This window comes from Monomorium pharaonis, chromosome 11 (assembly GCF_013373865.1).
Source record: "Monomorium pharaonis isolate MP-MQ-018 chromosome 11, ASM1337386v2, whole genome shotgun sequence".
Lineage (NCBI taxonomy): Eukaryota > Metazoa > Arthropoda > Insecta > Hymenoptera > Formicidae > Monomorium > Monomorium pharaonis.
The window spans coordinates 9019135-9039516 of NC_050477.1; the positions used below are offsets into that span (position 1 = coordinate 9019135).

Genomic DNA, 20382 nt, shown 5'->3' on the forward strand with positions numbered 1-20382 from the left:
ATCGTGGTCTTTCACCGAGCTTTTCGAACACGTGAGCCATTTCCCGCGTTTTCTCTCGAAACTCATCATCCCCGTTCACCCGTTGGTATGGTAAACATACTTACTGTAAGGTATTTCTCATCGATAATTCAGATTGAGGAGTATAATATTGCCAGCCTAATTGCATATTGGAAGGGCTGAATTAATCTTTCTGCATAAACTTAATCAGGAAGTCTTCGAGGTCTTTAGATATTATTATCATTATTATATTAATTTATAATTGAATTTGAATGAAATCAGAATTTTTTAAGTTATTTTTCTTAATATGATATATGTATATAGAATTGAAAAGAAGGAGAGGAAATGAAAATGGCGTTTCTCCTTTTTGTTGTTCGTTCGATATAATAAAGAAGAAATATATATTATATGAACTGTATGTTAAAAAAAAAAGACGTGCATGATGACTAACAGTGGTTAAGGGCGATGAAATGAGATAAGCAAATGCATCTATATAAGAATTGAGGAACATATTTCACACAACAGCGGTTTCCTGACTATATCGTACATCTATCGTGTGGATACTTAAAGTGAGCAATGATAAATCGTCGTTATGCATCGAGAAAGGTGGCATTCAATTGAAAAGTCGTACTTTCGAAAGTAGAGATACGTGGCGATGATTAATCGCCAAATAATTTAACTTGTCGTCAGTTAGAAATTGTGTAAGATGATTTCGATACTCCGTTCACATTTCATTCCCGCAATACGCGCGACAAGACATTTTGCGCGAAAAAGTGACGTTGCACTTGAAGAAACGCATTTTCTGCGGTAATGTCTTCACGAGAGCATAGAACGGCGTATTATCGATTATCTCGTCGGAGACAATGATATTTAACGGCTCGTCGATTTCGCGGAAACGTCGCGGCGCGCGGCAGGTAATAAATTTTAATGCGTGTAATGTGGGAATTAATGCGGGATTGTTTCTGCGTATCGGCGGGGAGACGCAGCCGCGATTTGCAACTCGTGATTTAACTGCGCGTTTAACGGCCGAAGTTACGACGATGCGCCGCGCGAATTGTTAGATCAAATTAAATTAATTCGTATGATCGTGCCATCATCCGAAACGCGCGAATCGGTGAGCTTTTCTTTGTGCCGTCGCCGTCGATCGAAACTCCGTTCGCGAAATTAAACGGCGATGATTTCGCGCTCCCGCTTTCGCTTCTGCCAATTAAACTTTCGTCGCCTTTGTAAGTGGCCACGCTTTACCGCGGTGCAATTAACCGTTTCTATATGTATTATGTATTGCACATTAAATATCGCTTCGAACATTTGTTCGACGATATGCGACGTCTGATAATTGAAAACTTATTTATACGAAAAAATGCACATACGAATTAACCGGAATATCAATGTGCAATATATATATATATATATATATATATATATATATATATATATATATATATATATGTGTATATTGTAAAAAGCAATAATTAGAAAATATAATTTTCATTGTTGATACCACCACTTGAACTTATAATTTTTTGTTTTATTTATTATTTTTATTATTGCAACTTACAAATTATCAATATCTGCGTAATAGTAAGAAAAAAAATTAAACAAGTTAGTTCATATTTGCATCAATTCAAGTTATTTTAACAATACTTCTAAAGAGATCTAATTTTTAAAAGAATGTAATTACATATCAATTATCTACATCTACTTCTTGATTAATTGCCTCAGTTATTATCTTATCTATGTATTAGATTTTTTATTTTTCTCTTGTTTTTCTTCTCTGGTTTTTACTTCGTTGCACTTCGGTATTACGACAATAATCTCAATTATAACGCTCTCGGCGTGCAGTGGCCTCCCCATTCTTATCTTCCTCTTAGCCGTGGCCGCGGATGGTGGATGTAGCCGATAAATAAGCGGCTTGCTCCTTTTTACACGAATTCTCTCACGACTTTGCGTCTGCTTACTAGGAGCCGCGACGTTATGTATTAAGCAACGTCGCGTATCTCGATTACTTCATCGCACGCGTCTCTTTGCTCTCAAAACTGCCCCATGTAAATCATACGGAGCGACACTGAGAACGAGCAGCACATATGGTCTACGAGTCAGATCTTAATTAGACGACGATACGCGTCTCGGTAAAATTACCTTTAATTCATTCGTGAAACTTCATTATTTCAAACTACCATGATTTTTTAGAAAAATCTGCAGGATTGCTTGACAGCTTTCAAACAGGGAAAAAGGATATATACGCGTTTTAATTATAATATTATTTTTATATGTAATATAATTTTTATATTGTACTAGAACACTACAGACGCGCGTTATTTAACTTTTTAATTTTTAAAAATAATAATAATTGCAATTTGCTTTTCTCTATCTTTCGTTTATAAATATTTGTAACAAATAGAAATGTTAGAAAGTTTTGTTAAAGAATCGTCATTTTAGCAAAGACTTAATTGAAATTTGAGAAAAAAAACTATGTACTAAACGGTAAACAGAATTACAGACATTCTGTTATTGTTAAGGTCTAGTTTAGCACGAGTTAAAAGCAATGAAATATAAGTACAGCTTCGGAACACGCAGCGCGGAAACGACCACTTTCCGTTTTACGGCGGCGAACGTTAAAACGTAAACTGTATCATTTACGAGCCGTCTTGGCAAATCGATGCGTTTGGCATTTGAGCTGCTGTTGAATGCCTGGTAGGCAGGCCAATTAGGAATCCGCCGCCTTAAAACCGGCAACGATATGGCCAACAGGTGTCTTAAGCTTAGCGAGCGATCGTTTGGAATCGTCGGGCTTTTAATAAAAAGTTTGGAATCTTGATATCTGCATGCGATGTTAACGAGCATGCAAAATCAATTCCGTGGCGCACGTGACACGCTATTAACTCAGAACACGGTTTACTTTAAACTGAATTAATTTACATTTTTCAATAACAGATTAAATTAGTTTGCGTTTTTTCTTTATTATTTCTTCGTTGAATATTTAATTATACATTTTAAATAATAATTTTTTATGTAATTAATACTTACTTTTTCTATTTTTAAAAATGAAATTAGTATTCTTTTTTAAATGAATAGTTAAATATTAAAAATTAGAAGTAAAGATAGATTGAAATATTTAGAAAACGATGTATTATATAGTCTTATATAGCTTTGTATAAAAAAAGTAAAATTTTTGTTTGAAGAATTTTTATATAAATTTTCAAAAAGTTTCTATTAATACTGTCTCCAATCTCGAAATACCGGTAATTATTGTTCCGTTGGATAACATACGCGATGTAAACTACAAGAAATGTAACCGAGAAAAATCATAACAAAGCGTCCCTTACTTTCGATACGTCACCTGCTCTCTCGATCGTAATACGACATCGATCCCTGAAAAATCACCGAGTAAACGGAGGATATAGTGTCCCCTGAGAGCCGAAAGTTCGCTCGTGAGAAAACGGTGATCCAACGGACCGTTATGCCATCAAATCCTCAGCGTGTTGCGCCTCGTAAATAGCTGCTTGCGACACGTCCTCGCGATTCGTCACGTCTCGGACTTCCGTGAGACGGAAGATTGTGTCGGAAATCGGGGAACGAAGCTTCTGAGACTGATTAGCGTGTGAACGATCAGTTGTCCGTTTACTAACGAGAAACATTTATCACGTAATCTTTGCGCGCGCGTTGATATTTTTGTAAATTTTTGTTAAGCGAATAGAAATAATTAATTTTAAGAAATTCTTTTTAGATTTTACATTTTTTTTTACTGTGCATTGAAAGCTATAGAAAGTTATATAGAAATTTTTTTTTTTTAATTTCTGTATGTACTAACATATTTTAATCTGCAAGAAATTTAAATTATGCACTAGAATTACAGTATATTATTACGTAATAAAAAGCCAATGTTCAATTGAATATTTATCATCTTAAAATTTGGATCGACCTTTGCGAGTGCTTGCTGTTGGGAGTTCCATGGTGGGGGGGGTGAGATCAGCCAGCAATACATTCACGAGGGGGGCAATACGTGTGTTTCCGAAACCAGGAGACACGGCGGAGCGCGTCGGTGTCGAATTCGTAATTGGAATGTCGCGAGGGAGCGTGCGGTTCACCGGGGGTTGCACCCGAAGAGAAGGCGAGCCGGGAGAGAACATCCGAGGACGAGGGTTGGGGAACTGAAAAAATGTGGTCGGCATGCGAGATATCTGTCCCCGAGATATAGTGTCGATATATACCGAGGGGCGGGGGAGCAGCGAGGTTACGGTGGTGCCCGTCGGCGACTCGTTTACATATTGGTAAGCTCTCTGCGGGTCCGCGCGATAGATGCGATGCGGCGATACCGCGGCGCCGGAGTCCCGGGCTCTCCTACGAACTTTCACGGCGGGCGGGGGAGGAAGGAAGAGGAGGAGAAGAGACACGGCGTAGGGGAGGCAAAGAACTACGCGAGGTGGAGGTAAAGATGGCAGGGGCAGATGGTGCGAAGATCGGACCATTGTTTGCCTTCTGACAGCGATAAGTTCACAATAAAGTTACATTCGCTTCCAAGTAAGTTCCTGTCCTCTCCTCGTCGTGGTTTCCTCCTCTCTCCTTCTCTCTCTCTCTCTTTCTTCTGGCTCTTCTCGTCTTATCCTCCCCCGCGCACCCTCTCCGCGCCGCGGGAGCTTCTCCTCTGTGGACACATGGGAGCTCCTTTGGCGGAGGTGGTATACTCGCTAGCGATAACCATAACTCTCTGTACACCCGCGCCACTGTGTCCTTCCTCCCGTCACCCTGCTCCCCTTTCGTTGTTTCGCCTTTCTCGCTCTCGTCTGGACTCGCTATTCTCTCTTTCTTTCTCCCTTGGTCTTTTCTCATTGCTTCCTCGCCATGTCGTTCTCTCCCCTTTCCCCTTCGTCCCCCGATGATCCCGTCGCATCGACCACGGCTATTCCGCAATTGTTTTCGACCTTTCTTGCTCTTGTTGCAGTTGCCGGAGAATTTCGCGTGCCTTCCGTTACCACGTTACTTTACCGGAGTTTCTTTCATTCTTTCTTTCTCTGTCTTTCTCTCATTCGTTTTCTTCGTTGTTCATCCCTTCCTTCTTCTTACTGTCTGGCATCCCAGGTTGGTATCTATTTTCTTGAGTCGTCGCACCTTCCTTCGAACTTTCGCGTCTCCTCCCGTCCTCAGCACTCCCTTTCATTCTCGAAATGGGCATCGGAATTCATGAGACGAAATTGATGATTACGATGCCGAAACAACAAGCCGAACGACCAATGGCTACTTGTCGAGCTATCGATCTATAAATCCTACTCTCCTCCCTGCATCCTTCCATCATTTCTCACCGACCTCACCGTTCCAACTGGCGTTCGCCAATTTCTTTTCTCTCGTTCATTTTCGTTTTACTTCAGCGCCACTTCTTCGTATCTTTTTCTTTTCCGATATGTCTTTCATTTTCATCGCTTCTCGGATGTTTTAACCGTTGTAAATAAGAAGAATCGTAAGTATTCGCGCGTGCGGATACTTTCTTTTTGTTTGATTCTCTCTCTCCGGCTGTTTCGTTTCGCGCGTCGAACGAGATACGCGGACGATGGCCGCGACTCCCCGTCGAGATAATCGTCTTCACTGTTTGCCGTTTGTCACACTTTCGCGTTTTGCGGCTGTAATGTGTGACGGCGCAGCTGATGTCGTCAAAACTTCTTGAATTGTCATTTCGATCCATTGTAATTACATTTTTATTCTCTAAGTTGTAAGTAGTAATCGCAAAAAGTAAAACATTTAAAATTATTGTTTTTTAAGGAGATAGTTTAAAAATCCGTAAAAATATATTACAGATATCTATATGAAAAAATATATTGTGCAATAATTTTTTAAAAATATGAATAGAATTAAAAAAAATAAATTATTAATTGTTTGTGTGTACATGAGCATTTTATTTCTTGTTAAGGAATTTAGTTGGTTTAAAAACTTAAATATTTTTATTATTTATTAATTATCTTAAAATATTTCTTCTATAATTGTAACTTTTGAATTGTATATTTGTTTCAATGGATCTCGCCGTTGATGTTTTAAAGAAAGTCCAGGATATCTTTACGTCAAATAATGATTTAAAACTTAGAAATAAAGACTCTATAAAACTTAAAAGAAAAAGATCAACTCTTGAAAAAGTATGTCACCAAGATTAGGAGAAGCAAGAGAGGCAACTAAAGTAGAACTCTTGGGCGATACCCAAGACGCGCCGCGATACTCGACGCGTAATACTCGCACGGATAGCTAATACCGCTCCATTAGTCCCAATTAAACAGACAGTTAAATACACATTCCGAGCATAGTATGCTCTGCTCGTAGCACGCGGTTATGCTCCGTGATATTAGTTGCCGCCATTGGATACAATTACCAGAAGATATCTACTATCTGAGAGTATACCAGAAACAATTCTCTTTGAAGAGCACTAAGCTTTTCAACTACATAGCTTCTTTCTTGCATTATATATCAAATTATTGATTGCTAACAAGTACGTGTATCCTCTGTTAATAAATTATTTTAATACGATTGGAAAAGTCGATTTGTTGAGATAAACACCTAGCAGAAACATAGCATTTTTACGATGTAGCTTCATGTACTTCACGTAGCTCGATATTTAATTTAAATAAGAAAGATTTTGCGATATATTGTCTTCAAGAAAATCTCACAGCAGAGTCTCGTGACAAAAATCGAATCATAAAACATCGTTAAGTCCGCCGTACGACTCCTCGGAGGACCGAAAGCTCGCCGTCTCGGTGAATTATTACCGTAGATAAGTATATCGACGGTTGGATAAGGCTCGCGACGGGGAAAAAACTGAGCCGCTAAACGAACCATCGAGCCGAGAATGGCCTGATAACCGTCATTATTACTTATCGAATAACGCAATTGACGTCCGCGAGTTCTCGTTCTCCGAGCGAGTTAAATAATTTCGAAGATCAATCGTAAAAATTACCAGGATAGAAAAAAGGGACAGATATATTATATAAATACACATTTAAATAAAATTCCTTTATTTAAGTTTATTACTCAATATATATATATTAATAATTAAAATATACTGGAATTATGTGTACACTTTTAGGATATTATTAATATGTTTCTTTCAAGTTAAACGGTACTGCATCTTCTAGATTTGTCCGCAGCTTTCTTCGCATTATATAATTCTTAGTTTCTACGAAACGGCATGTTGTATCATTCTCAATTGTTAGGAATCTCTACAAATTGATCGTTATTTTAGTATTCGTTAATGAGTATTTGAGGAAGCACAAGTGCTCCGAGTCGGCAGATCGCATTCTTCGTGTGTCTTGCGCGTGCGGGTGTCCGCCAATTTTCGTTCATAAAATATTTTTAGCCGGCTCGTGGTGATTCCACGATCTCCGATAAAGACGTCGCCCGTGGAAGTCGTCGCCGAAAGCCGGCAAGAGAGCCGTGAAAAAGAAAGAGGAGGAAGGAGAGAAGTTGGTGGCACTTTGGTGGTGCATTCGGAGAAACGCGGGGCCTTTCGTGGGAATAATATAAGACGGGCTCGCATCTGCGCGAGTTATGACGGAGCGAGCTATTAAGTGGCCATGTTTATTTTTAGAGAGAAACCGAGAGAGCCTAGAGAGCGCAAAGTGGAACTCCTAATTGTTCTCGTTAGCGCTCAGCTCGCATCTGTCTGAACCCATGAACTCTCAGGACGACGGACGACGACGGACGACGGAGAATGCACGAGGCCCCAACACGCGGGGTATTCGCGCGGGGCAAAAGGGGCCCGTGAGGATAAGAGGGACGATGATGTCAGGACTGACCGGTGGTCGCATCGAACGGACGGTCTTGACCGGGCGGCGAAAAAAAGATTATAATAAAATAAACGGAGACACCGCGCGCGACGGAGCGGGTTACGAGAACGAAAAACGTATTCTGCTAACTGCAGGCGAAAACAGATGCCACGGCGGGATTTGCATAAACGAGGCTAAGCCGAAAGTTAATGTCGCGCGTAACGATCTGCCCCGGATTGTGGGCATGCGTGCGGTGTCGTATGCTCTCGCGCTTTATTGTTATTCATTGGAACCCCGGCCCGACGCGCTATGGAAATTAATTCCATGTTACACGGTGCTCATTTTGTTTCTCTATCTTTCTTCTTTCGTCTCTTGTCGGGCCGCTCTAATCGCGCTGTGCGTCGGCCGTTATATCATTTATAATTATTTCAGAAACGATGTAAAATAAGATTGAACACGCAACAAAAGTTCGAGCATTTATGCGAAGAAGACCACAAACCACGCTTACCGCGTCTTTATAACGAAACGTAATTTTATATGTTTTTAAATTAGCAATCTTTAAAATTTTTTCTTTTATTTAAAAATATTTTTTATTTTTATTCAGAATATTTAGATAAAGATTTCAAAATTATTTTGACAATATAACAAGACACTATAACATTTCAGATTTGTATCCAGTTAAATTTTCAGATATACTTTAATTAAATCGTATTTTTAATATAGACATATTTATTTTCTAAAAATGCAAAGATTTATTTTATTTTGTTTTATGTTTTTTTAGTTTTGTTTTTATAAAGAGATATTACCTCTGCCCCCCTCCCTTCAAAATTTTTAGTTTTAATCAATGACCTAAAAATCAAAATAAAATTGAGTATTTAGTTTTTACTTGTGAGGTGAAAATTTGTATGACGGTTACCAGATTAATAAAGGGATGGAAAATTGCGGAAATTAAAGTCCGTACATGTTTATATTCATATATACTGAAGTAGCAGATGAATATAGCATGCAAAGACAGTTGGATAAAAATAAAAATATACACAAAAGTACAATTATTATTTTAAAAAATATATATGCGGATACAAAAAAATCTGTTTATTTTCAAGATTTACTGCGCTAAACTAAAGAAAAAGATTACGTATAAAATAGTTAACATATACATATAAAGTAGTTATTAAAGTAGTTATTAAAGTAGTTAATAATTATCCATATAATCATTGAGATTAAATTATCTGCGTAATATTCGAATAATCTGCGATGCATATAATAACTAATTATACGAACATATTATCGAAACACAGAAATAGTTGTCCGTATAATCATTTAGGCAAATGGCGATACTAAATTATTCGAATAATGCCGAATTCCGAAAAATGGGCACGAGATATGGTCGAGGATAAAGTACTCTCGCGATATGTAAACGATAACGATTTCGTGGTGGCGGATGCTTTACGCGGGTGCAAAATACGAGCGAACGACTGGGGGAATACGGCGGCCCCTCTAACGAAAAGCTCGATCCGTACGTTGCTTGCGACGAGGCAACGACATAATATGAATAAACTCTGGCACTTTTCGCATATGCAGGGAGAGAAAGAGAGAGAGGAAAAAGAAAAAACGGATTTTCTATTTACGATGACCATTTGAGTTTCGTATGCCGGACGGGCCGAGGGGCGACTCGTCGTCGGTGATTTTGCCAGCTTTATAGTAAATTTCCCGCATAAAGGCGGCGTGGCACCCCTCGGTTTTATTCCATTATTATATATGCAAGTGTGACTGTAGAAGTTCCCCAACAAAAGCGAACAGCACAGTGTTCCGTTGCACCGAATTTTTTTCGGGTCGTGATTGACTTCAGAGAAGACAAATCATCAAAATATAATCATACACAAAATCAGTAATTTTTCACAAGTAATGTTAAAGGTGAGAATTTACTTTTTATGCTTTACACCAGGTATATTTTATTTAATACCACAGTCACAAAATAAAACGTGACGTAAATCAGCAGTTTAAAATTGTGCAAAAAGTTCTAAATTTTGTCTGTATAATATATGTGAATGCAAATATTGAAAACAAAATAAAAACAAAATTAATTAATAAATTAATTCAAGTAATTTATAGAAAGAATTTCATAACATAAAATATCATTTTAATGAAAACTTTTTGTAGTTGAAACTTTAACGTTTTTTATTGAAAGTTTTTCGACAATCTTTGATAAATAATATTTATTTTTAAATTTATAATTTTACAATATAATAAATAAACGTATTAATTATAAACGTAAATATAAAATATACTAAAATTTCTTTTTATTTTTTTTAAAATAAATTACGAGGTTGAATTACGAGAAACATTTCTCTGTCTTTAACAATATATCTTTGTTTTGTGCGTGTGAATTATATAATATTGTAAATTTTACTTTTATACATATATGTATAATGATTATGTTATTAATTTTAAAGAAAGACATATCTGGATTATAATAAATAATTCAATTATCCATATTTTTTATTATATTTAAATTTTACACAATTATATTTTGCGCGCATAATTGTTAAATGCTATTATGAATATATTATTATTATTTTTTTAACTATTTTATCAACACAAATTGTGTTATAGTTTATTGATCTCAGACTTTATGAAAAAGTAACCGATATTAATAAGCACGGTCGGTTTTGCCCTGCTCTAATTTCTTTAGCTCCATTGAATATTCCGCACGAGGAATACTTTGTACCGAGAATATCGCGCGCCCTTCGTAGGGCCCATCCAATGAGTGACCCGACCTTGTTGCAGGGTTCCGAGGAGCTTGTCATTGTGTTTTGGGCGTGCTGTAATCCACGTTGACGCGTTCAACCGAGCGTTTATAGGAATACGAAGAAAGAGGAGAGAAAACGAGAGCAAAAGAGAGAGAAGAGTTTCGCACGGTCGTTGCCAGTATTCATAAGTTGGAAACATTTCCATAACGAAGTATACCGAGTTAGAGAGTGCACTTTTTGCCACTAAATAAAGTTTTCACGTGACAAATATACTGTAATACTTACATTTATTCACATAAAATAACGTGCTAAACTTTACGGTGATTACAGATTTTAGAATATTTAGATATAGATAACTTTCTTTCATTAAATAAAACAGAAAAGTGAGGAATTTGGAAAGATATTTTAATATTAAAATGAAACCAATAGACACATTTTAAATGAGAAAATTTTTATTTGTACGTTTATTCATTAGAAAAGTATTTTACTTTCAAATTTTACATATCTCGAAAACAGTTGTGCTTGTCGACATAATTTCAGTTCGGTTAAATCAATAAAAGCAAACGATCGAAGACTCACCGGAAATCAGCAGTATATAAATGTATAAATGTATTTTAATAGAAAAATTAAATGAAACCACGATCAGTCGGTCGGCGGCATCGATGCTATCGTAAGTACTGCGCGTAAGTGGAGGCCGACGGACGACGTTTAACAAGTAGTCACGAGCTTTGAAAAAAACCTGCCGAGGTAGGGGAGATTTTCATCTACGTCGCGGGCGGATGACGGCAGGTGATAAAGCTTCGACTTTACGATAGTGGTCTCGAGGAGAAAGGGGGACCGCCCCCTTGCTCGCTCTACAGATCGTTCTACTCGTCCTGAAGTAGCGTCCTGAAGTCGCGCGCGCGATTTATGTCTTGAAAATCAGATGCGCCGAAAGACTAAACTTTCACACTCTTTCACCTGTGTCAGAAAGTAATATAAACAGATTTTGACTTTTAGGTATACATGAAATTTGAATATGTCGAGATGTACTAAAGATTGATATTCAAGTTTTGCAATTTACTCATTCCGATTCTTAATAATAATGTACGAAGATATATCCAGCCGTTTCTATACTTATACTCGTTTGACAAAGTCAACAAGCATCAGCAAATCGATTTGCATAATATTTAACGGATTAATGAAACGCAATCATCTTGTTGCAATCCGCGATTTCTTTTTACGACAACGCAGATCCCGTAATGGATGGCAACTTAGTTGCTCGCGGATTTGACGGCAAAAAATGCCCGAGTAGGATAACGATGTTCAATGGTCGATCCTTTCATGGTTGCGGATTCAACGTCAGCTATATCGGTGTTGGCGGTGAAGATTTATCGCTCCAAGGAAAATGACTCGCTCGCTTGTGTCTGGATGCGCGAGTAAGCGTATCGTAATCTTCGAGTCGATGAAGATAACCCTGGCTCGTATCGATACCGAGCTCCGATGAAATTGACACATCCATCTATCACCCCGGCATATGCATGGCATGCATGGGAAAAAGTCGGCGCGGCGCGACGCCGCGGGACTGACCATGCATAATTCACCGTATCTCTGTCGAACGGCCCGAAATCCTGAATAATAAGAGCGGACTTGAGCGTTTTTTCGGTCAAACCTCGCAGCAACGTCCATAGCGGGGTGTCCGTCGATCCCGCGTTTCATCGAGATATCTCGAATTGACGGAGAGCGAGCGGAGAATGTCGTCCTGTAGTTATGTATTCGTGAGACATTCGGACAAAAGGAAACTTTGAATAATTTTTTTCTTTTTTCACATATTCCCTTTTCCCTTTCAAAAAGAAAAATCTGCAATATTATGGTATTTTAATAAAATTGCCATGTTGTTTCGAGATTATTAAAATTTAAGATTGAAAGGTGTTACCTTCAGGAAACATATGTTTTCACAAACAATATTTTAGCATTTTGATATGGTAAAGAGAAATTAAAATTTTGCTTCTTAAGTTTGCTGAAATAAATATTTAAATAATAACGATAATCATAGGTATTCTCTGAGTAGGTATTTTTTTTTCCTTTAAAGATATAGGTATTTAGTTTGTTGCTAGGTGTAAAGATAGGTGGAACATAAACGTTTTGGCACAGATTGACCATGCAACGCGGAATAATTTACAACGCATCCCTATCAACTCCTATCGATGCATCGACGTGCGAGCTCGTGAACGGCCGGTCATCGCAAGCAGACGCGCGGAGACAGCACCGAGGTCATTTCCGTCGAGTCGGTGAACGAAGGATCGGTGGGTTGGAGGCAAAGGACGATAGCGAGAGGGAGAAAGAGACAGCGAGTTTGAGAGAGAGAGAGAGAGAGAGAGAGAGAGAGAGAGAGAGAGCTCACGAGAGACGAGTCCCTTACCGACAATGGCGATCGGTTCGGGTTACGAGGACCGGCAGGGCGAGTCGAAGTGCACGGCATCCAATATGCAATAAACATACGGGGCTTTGACGTATTTAATAGTAACGTGGTCGTATAATGCTTGACATGCATGGAAGCTTTTATGGGGATGGGTATCTTGGCGCGGTTCGAAGCACCGCACCGGCCGTGTTTCTCCCGAGCGACGAAAAGATCCCGAAGGTACCTCGACTATCCGGATCCAATATCGCACCGCGAATTAGCCGGTTGAGAATCGCTGCTCTCTCGCCCCGCTCACCCCGAAGAAGTGTAGCCGACGGTTAATTGCATGTCCAAGCCCGGGGAAGGATCCTTAGGCTGTCACGGGCACGACGGACCCCTTTGCGCGCGCGAGGCCCAGACGTGGGACACGTGTCCGTTCACAAAACTGCGACTTCTGAAGAAAGCAACTTCTGCAAGTCTCGTGACAGCGAAACTGTTCAGATTAAAAATAGCGAAAGTGTGCAACTCGCGTGTGCGCCGCGCCGCCGCGTGGAATTGTGTTGTCGGTTACATGAAACTGCGAGTTTATCCCTTTGGGACTTTCGAGATTGAGATTCTGTTTACGTACTTTTATGGGCACGCGAGTCGAACGACTTTGCTAAATCGTATTTCGCGAGATTCTGACATTACGACTTTCAATAATGCAACTCTCGAGACAGTAACTTCTGAAAGTACAACTTCTTTGCAGTGTTGTGTCATTTTAGTTGCGTCTTCTGAGGTATGACAATCTGAAATCGAGGTTGTCTGTAGATTATTAGGATTCACGAGAATACGGTTATGACATGTTGGAAATATGGTGGTTTGATATCGACACGTATATATGTTCTTCATTATTACGTTTATACACGGAAACAAGACATTCATTTGTTTAACAAATTACTTTATTTACTCATTTTTTTAGCCTGTGGCATGTGTATCGATAAAAACGAAAGTCTTATAATTTTATTATTTAAAATATTATTTAAAATATTTTATAAACATTTTATTTTTTTTTGTGTGTGATTTATATGTAAATTATAAGTAATATCTTTTTTTTTATTTTTTATTGCATTTAAGTTTATTATTATTATTTGTAAAAAAACAAAACGTAATTTTCTGATGGAATATATTAAACTGCTATATCTTATTACGCATACGATAGTTAGCAGGTACGATTTTTATTTTATTATTAACAAATGATGGCAATGCATGCGAGTAACGCAGTGCTATTATGATACGCAATGTTAGAATGGGCACTGTAGTCAACGCATTCTTGACTAATGACGGCTCTGGTTGTATTGCTGCAACCGTCGCTGACGGATTACGAGACTCCACATATTCCATCCACGCATTCGCATAGGATGAGTTATCGGATAACCATCGGACGTCGCGTAAATCATCATGTTTATGCCGTCAAGAAACTAAGCATGAATATGTCAGCTGTTTCAAAACAGCTATGAAGAAGTCAAAATTCTTTCAAATTTAGTGCTTGACTTAAGCACAGAGTTTTGAGCTGCAAGAATATCAAGTCCTAAACTCAAATTCTTCAGAATTCTTTATTTTAAATGATCTAATATTTTAATAAATATTAGATAATCAAATTCTTTATAACGAAATAAATTTTGTACTAAGAAATTAACGACTCACATTACAAACTTATTTATTATTACATTAAAGACGATTTTATTTCATTTTATTACTTTCTTACTTCGAGACTTAACATTTAACAATTGGAAAATTTTAAGATGCAAAGAATTCTAACGTCATAAAATGTTTAAACTAATGTTTGAAGAACTACTTAAAATTCATCTGTAAAATTGTCACTATTAAAAATTATTTTTCATGTCGTTTGCCGATATGATTTTATCTATTCGCATGATTACATGACCTCGAATCAGCAAACGAGAATGGAAATGGGAATGAGGCAGAAGGAAGAAAGGAGAGAAAAGGGACGAACGAAACGCATCACTCGAACGATGTTTCAATCTCCATAATGACCGCTCAGCTTTCGCTTCGTGGCCGCGTACTGAGAGACAGAGTGGATGCTAATAACAGGGAAACTCCATAGTGTCCGTAGGTACCGCTCATTCAGAGATACTTCTTTTGCGTCCACGTTTATTCACGAGCGGAAAGTGAGTGAGTGAAAGAGAGAGAGGAAGAGAGGTGGGAGGGAGAGGTTTAGTCGAGAGGTTGGACAGTCGATCTGCAGAAGAGAGGAAGGGGAGAAGAAGAGAGAAGAGCGCACGAAAGTCGGGTATATTCAATGGCCCGTGTCATCGCGCGAAGGCACATACGTAATGTCCGATGTAAATGCGAGAGAAAGAGGAAAGAATGGCTGGAAAGAGACGGGGGTGTAGGGAGAAAGAGGGAGGTCCAACTGGGAGATCCGAAAGCTGCACGAGTTGTGGTGGATGAACAATGGAACACCGGTACACCGCAACACCACCATATCTCCGATACCCCTTTAATCCCCTCCCTACTATTCTCCCTCGTTTTCCGTTTTCTTCTTAGTGGCCTCTCACAGGTTATATTTTAAACGTTTGTAAAACTTGGTAATATATATAAACGTTGAAATATTACGAGGAACGAAGCCACGACAACGATGACGATAGCGATGATGAGAGAAGGAGAGAGAGAGAGAGTGGCAGCCCATCAGGGATGGCATGGGGGTAGAGACCGGGCCACCGGGGGCCGGGGCAACAATTACACAGAGTGCGCTACCGTGGTGGAGCCCTTTCAGCCTCTCTCCCACCGGAGATGATGGATTTGTTGTCTTCGTGGTCCCTCTGGTACAATGTGCATCTACCGGACCGTGCCACCGCGCACAGTTGTTTCTCTCTCTTTCTCTACTTGTGGTACTTTCCTGTAATTCTCGTGTTATACAGGATCGCGTGATATTGGTAGTGCGTAAATAGCGATGAATATAAAGCAATGAGAAGAAAATTGAAAGACGATGAAAATTAGCGGGTGGGAATTATTATTACTTATTGAGGTGGCATAACTTTTTTTTACTTTTGCAGATTTATCTGTAATAATATTTTGTAGTTATCCAGCATTTCAAATATCTAAAAATTTAAATTTGAAAAATAACTTGTTGAAAAACATAGCAGAGAAAAAAGAATATAATATATTTATATAAATGTGTGCAACATGTGTAAACAAATTTATTTATTCTTCTGTTTTTACAGAATTTAATTGCCTTATCTTCAATAAATTACACATATATTGTGTCAGTTTTTTAAATTATTTATTAAAAATTTGGAAATTTTTATTGGATTAAGGTACCGTTTTTGATTCGTATCTCTTACATTTTATATATTAATAAATATGTTCACAACAGGTTTATATTTTATATATTAAATTAAAATGTTCTTAGATGAGGGGTGTGATTACATAATGAACAAATAATAAAATTTTCTGTGATGGCAAGAACGAATTGATTGTCTTGACGATCCCTTGTCCATATTGATCACGTCGCGACGTCGTTGTTTCGATGAAATAGTGCTGCGCTTAGCCCACCAGTTTGTAAATACCTATGTTCGGGTCGGGATTTACGATGCGACCAGCATATTTTATTACGTACCGCGGAACGGACATCTTCCACGAGATATTTATGTGACCATCGCAGGCCGGAAGAAGAGAGTTAAAGGAACGAGACCGGAGGAGGGCGGCTTCGGTATAGAATTAGTCGGAAGAAAAAAGTCGACTACGTCGGCACAGGATTAAAAAACTGACACGGAGTCTCGCATGGTCTAGATAGTTGCGACAGGAGTAGATGGGATTCCACCCTCGCCGTCGACTCGGAAAAAAACGGTAAAAGGGATTCAGGAAAAGAAATAAGCTGGCCGAATTAGCGACGGAGTTTCGATCTGTAAAACCGCGCGCCATCAATGGTGAAAAGGATCGCAAACTTTTCCAAATGGCGAAGCCATTGCGAGTTACGACACGTTACTCTGCAGACGAATATTGTCAGTATATATTTTTTATGAGATTCATGCACTTGGGATTATATTGATTTTTAAACATTTGATAATTAAATGCAAATTTGACGTAATAAATTTTGTGAGTTATAAAGAAATTATGAATTTCCTTACAGATTAGATATATGCTGCTAAAATATTTTACATTAAGGAAATATGAGAGGAAATATATGAACGTTATAAATATTTTATTACAGACATGAAAATAAAATAGATTTAATTTCCTCTATTATTTTTCTGATGTTTAACGATATACCTAATATTTTAATTAAATTTTAGTATATTATGTCAATTTCTAAATGAAATTTTAATATAAGAAGAAATGGAAGGAAAGACACGAACGGATATCGTTTTAATTACTCCATTTATTTTTATTTTACAATAAGCATAAATAGAGAGTACGATCTTAGTTTTACTTCTCTTAATCAGATTTTCCATACAAGATTATCAAGTATCTGAACTCTTGTCAAATTAAAAGAATGTATTTTGTAAACAACAGATTGCTAACTGCTACTATCACTCGACTTCTCGAAAGTATACGATGCACACGTTGCATCTTGAAGTTGCGTGAGTCGCATCTGGCATTTAATCGAGAGAGGAGAGACAACACGAGTCTGATCGCGCGACGCACGAGCGATCATCCGTCGGCTGCCTTGGGTATACATGCTCTGGGCACTAAAGGGTCATCGTCGGCTGATTACACGAATGCGGGGCAAAGCCGATGGGAAGTGAACCGAGAAGCGCCTGGAGGCGCGTTCCTCTTCCGCTGGTGATCGACGATGATGGCCCGTGGGTGACGGCGTGTGGTGGGGTTGGGGGTCAGCCTTGTCGAGATACACCGTGCCTCTGGGTGAGCCACGAGGGTAAGACCTCGGTGCCCTGCAGAGGTCCGGGTCCCCGATTAAGAGGTTCTTCCTTATAGTCTCGCGCGCGGCGTCCACGCCACGAGAGAGGATCCCCGTTTTGTCTCCTCGCGCCTCTTTTCTTCGCCTCTCTGTCTCTCGCCACCCAGACGGCGTGGCTGCGGAACTCGAGATAGGCGTTTCTTCCCTCGCACGTAGCTTGGACTATTGACCGAGGAGACGTTCCTCGTGCGCTCTGCCTATTTGCCTTTTGTTCTTTGCGCATACGTTTTCTTGCTCTCGCTTCTTGCGAGGATGGTTTTGAATTGCAAGTCACTGTGAGTCTAGAAGATATCGACTAACAGACAAACTATGACTTTACATCTTCCTGAAAATGATACTTTTTAAGCAGATATTACTGTTAAATTAAATTTCATTACTAATCTTTATCATTAATTTTTTATATCTATGGTATTCTCTTCGAAATCTTATGAAATATTCTCTACTGGTATCAAAATTATAGATAGCAAATATCTATTTTGACATTCACGATATCAGAAATATTAGGAATATATCGTTTGTTTTTATGCTTTATTTATGTGACTTTATAGTTTAATCAGAATTTTTTTCTTGTATGTATATTGCTACACATATTACATAGTTATCTCTCTGAGCAATAAACAATTTTATTTTGCATTAAATAAGATATAAAAATCGAGTTCTCTCTCGTTACACGAAAAAATATCACTTATATATCACTAATTCTTATTTCATATTTACAATTGATAGCGTAACTTTACATAAAAAGAATCGATTGCATTCACCAAGAGGTAACGTAAATCGACGAGGATTTCGCGTAAGGGATCGGCAGGGTCGTATACTATCTATGCCTCGGTCGCGACGACGATCGTATACCGGGGCTGGGGAAAGGGGGAGGGGGCCAGACCGTTCTCTTTCTCTCTCTCTCTCTTTTTTTATATTCCTTCGTCCGGCGAAAGCCCAGACTCCTCGCTCTGATCCTCCACCTTTCTTTCTTCCACAGAACGGCGGAACAACGGATGGGCATCCAGAGGCAGGAGGTTGGGCGAGCCTTGGAGATAGATGGCAGACTTTCGTGGTGCGCGCCCACATAGCAGCAATGTAAGTCATGCTTCTTTATGGGGCGGCCCGTGACCCCGCTACTTGTAAACCGACTAAAGATTCAGAAATAGCTGCGGCACGGTTACGAGCTCCGCGTTCTTTTCCCTCCCCCCTTATCGTCGCTTTATCCTTGCGGCACGCTCGCGTATACCCATTCTCGATGTCATTTTCATTGTCTTTCCTTTATCTTCCCTCCCGCCGATCTATTCATTCGATCTCGTCGGCCAATATCGTAACGTACTTATCGCAATATGTGACAGTGTATCGCGAGGTCATCCGGGAAGATAGCGGAGAAGATCATCGCGATTGTCGGTGCAACGCCGGAACGGTGCATCCTTTCCTGGACCGTCGCTCCGCGGTGACTCGCGATCGCGTGTCCCTTCGCCAACGTGGAAAGCTGAAAGATCGATTTGATTGAACTGATAGTCGAGCGTCTACTCGCGATGGTCGAGTTTGCTTGTATCGCGAACGTGATCGATTCCCCGCGCGACGACGCGGCGCGGCGAAGAGGAAAAGGATTGTCCGCGCGGCGCGTGGATCGAACTCCTTACAATAGGCTTATTATGTCGCGGCGCTTTCCAGTCGCGATTCAAAGTGTCTGTCGATATTCGTCGGCGCAATCACCGCCATCATATATACATACATACGTCGAAATATAATAATATTACCAAGCGTGCGTTATCTCTGAGAGAAAGAGCACTCGCGCGCGCGCGCGCGCGGGCGCGTGAGTGCACGCACGCGAAGGACCGATGCGCGATCAATCATATCTCGCGGAGAAAGGCGCCTATCCTTCGCGGCCGGAGCGGAGACTATTCAGCGCGCTTATTTATCGGTCCGGAACGCGCGCGTTGCTGCGTTGCCGGAAACATCGAGAGAAAACGGCCGCGGGACAACCGCACGAGTTTGTCGCGTTCGTCTCGATGAAAGAGCGAAGAGAGCAACGAGCAACTCCGCGATCGCGCGGACTGTTACGCCTCTTCGTCTTCGCGAGATCATCTTGGAAACGTCATCTTAGCGGTGACTTCTTCCTGGCCGCTCGTAAGTTGTAACATCTTGAGGCGAACAGTTATCTAAATATTGTACCGTAGATAGGAACGCGGCTGCATGTACTTCATTTATCTTTCAACTAGATACGGCGCGTATGACACCTGAAATTAATAGATATAGAGGATATACGCTTTTAAAGAGCTTATGCCAGAGGTAATTTAACCGGAATGAAATCGACGACAGATTTAACCGCGCGAAAACGCGATCTGACACAAGAGATTCTAACTTTTTTAAAGTAAAGTTAGTTCTGTGTCTTCAACTTTATCTTGAATTTTATTTTTAATTTATGATTTTATTCCTTTTTATATTTGACTTATGAAATATGTTGAAAGATTTTAAATGTAACACTTTGTAACCGACATACTTTTTAAGTGGCCCTGTATATTGTGTTCTAACTATCTTAAATGGCTTAAAATCACCAACCAATATAAGACGGCGCGAGAGAACTTGACATGACAGTATTGT

General features: G+C 39.3%; 1 long non-coding RNA gene across 6 annotated transcripts in view; it reads left to right on the forward strand.

Moving 5' to 3' along the window:
- LOC105835530 overlaps window positions 1-20382 on the forward strand; it is a 286578-nt gene that overhangs the window by 75857 nt on the left and 190339 nt on the right. For all 6 annotated transcript variants that reach the window (XR_004965065.1, XR_004965064.1, XR_004965063.1 and 3 more), the window contains one exon: window positions 18773-18870. This is a non-coding gene — a long non-coding RNA (steroid receptor seven-up, isoforms B/C). The remainder of the gene's footprint in view (window positions 1-18772; window positions 18871-20382) is intronic.